Here is a 2,236-nt window from a genome sequence, read left to right as displayed (position 1 = left end):
AGGCTGAGCTTTTGGCTGGAATGCCTCTCTATCGCGGCCACGAGGTGGCCGATCAGCCGTTTCATACGCTTCTTCCTCCAGTCGAGGAAGTAACCTGCGCCTTGGATAACTCTTGGAGGGACGCTCGAGTTTATATTGCTCGGCCGCGAGGACTTCAGTCCATTTGTCAGCTAGCAGATCTTGATCAGCTTGAAGCTGCTGCTGCTTTTTCTTCAGGCTATTTGCTGTGGCCATAAGCCTACGCTTGAAGCGCTCTTGTTCGACGGGATCCTCTGGTACGGCGAATTCATCGTCACCGAGGCTTGCCTCGTCTTCGGAGGGGGGCATGTAATTGTCATCCTCCTCCTTTCCGCGAGCCGCTCTCTCAGGAGAGCTGGCTCCTTCATCCTCCTACTCTAAATCTTGCTGGAGGGGGTTGTTGTTGTCTTCGGCGCTATCCGGAGTGTTATTATCTCCTGTGCCGGTATCACCACTTTTTCTTTGGCAGGACTTAGAGCGGCGCCGCTGACGTCGGCGCTTGGGTTGCTTCTTGGAGGGGTCATCCTCCGTTATCTCGTCGCCATTGCCTTCATTGGGTGTATCCACCATGTATATGTCATACGACGAGGTGGCTGTCCAGTGCCCTGTAGGTGCTGGTTCATGTTCGTCTCCTACATCATCGTCCATACCGTCGATGTCTTCGGAGTCGAAGTCGAGCATGTCGGTTAAATCATCGACAGTGGCTACAAAGTGGGTGGTGGGTGGGCGTCGAATTTCTTCGTCGTCTGCATCCCAATCATGTTGGCCATAATCCGGCCAGGGCTCTCCTGACAAAGAGAGAGAGACCTTAGTGAATTCAGAATGTCGCCGAAGGGCGAGTGCTGAAAGATATCCGCAGTAGTGAATTCCATGATCGGCGCCCACTCGAATTCGATTGGCAGGGGCGCGGATGGTTAGGGGTCCGGAAGAGAGTCCGGCACCTTGGAGTCACGGGTTGTGCAGAGGATTATGCTGGTGTTTGGCTCGATCACCATCGAGACTGCAGCCCCTGAGGCGGTGTCTAGCCACCCATCCTCGATTGGCACAGTTGGCTCCGAGCTAAGGGTCGGAGCTGATGCGGGCAGGGCCTCTGGAGTACCGTCCGGTGGCAGAGCTAGGTCATACTCATCGCGACAGTGCGGCGCGCCCGGCTGTGGCTCGAATCCGTCGAAGATCAAGTCCCCACGGATATTGGCCGTGTAGTTCAAACTTCCAAATCTAACCTGATGGCCAGGGGCATAGCTTTCAATCTGCTCCAGATGGCCAAGCGAATTAGCCCGCAGTGCAAGGCCGCAGAATACGAAGATCTATCCAGGGAGAAAAGTCTCACCCTGGACCGCATCGCTATCGATTATAGTAGGATCCATCAAGCCTAACAACGACGACACAGAGGAACTCTCAATGAAAGCACCAATGTCGGTGTCAAAACCGGCGGATCTCGGGTAGGGGGTCCCGAACTGTGCGTCTAGGCCGGATGGTAACAGGAGGCAAGGGACACGAAGTTTTACCTAGGTTTGGGCCCTCTTGATGGAGGTAAAACCCTACGTCCTGCTTGATTAATATTGATGATATGGGTGTTACAAGAGTAGATCTACCACGAGATCAAAGAGGCTAAACCCTAGAAGCTAGCCTATGGTATGATTGTATGTTGTGATTGTTGTCCTACGGACTAAAACCCTTCGGTTTATATAGACACCGGAGAGGGTTAGGGTTACACAAGGTCGGTTACAAAGGAGGAGATATCCATATACGTATTGCCTAGCTTGCCTTCCACGCCAAGTAGAGTCCCATCCGGACACGAGACGAAGTCTCCAATCTTGTATCTTCATAGTCTAACAGTCCGGCCAATGGAGATAGTCCGGCTATCCGGAGACCCCCTAATCCAGGACTCCCACAGTGGGTAAGTCCTGTCCATTGTGTTCCTAAGAAGGGAGGTATTACTGTCGTTCCTAATGATAAAAATGAATTGATTCCGCAAAGAATTATTATAGGTTATAGGATGGTAATTGATTTCCGCAAATTAAATAAGGCTACTAAAAAAATATCATTACCCCTTACCTTTTATTGATCAAATGCTAGAAAGATTATCCAAACATACACATTTTTGTATTCTAGATGGTTATTCTCGTTTCTCTCAAATACATGTATCAGCTGATGATCAATCTAAGACCACTTTTACTTGCCCTTTCGGTACTTTTGCTTATAGATGTATGCCTTT

This window comes from Triticum urartu, chromosome 7A (genome assembly GCF_056163025.1).
Source record: "Triticum urartu cultivar PI428250 chromosome 7A, HENAU_Tu73, whole genome shotgun sequence".
NCBI classification, from domain to species: Eukaryota; Viridiplantae; Streptophyta; class Magnoliopsida; order Poales; family Poaceae; genus Triticum; species Triticum urartu.
The sequence above is the reverse complement of the archived record's forward strand: the minus strand, read 5'-3'. Positions refer to the sequence as shown.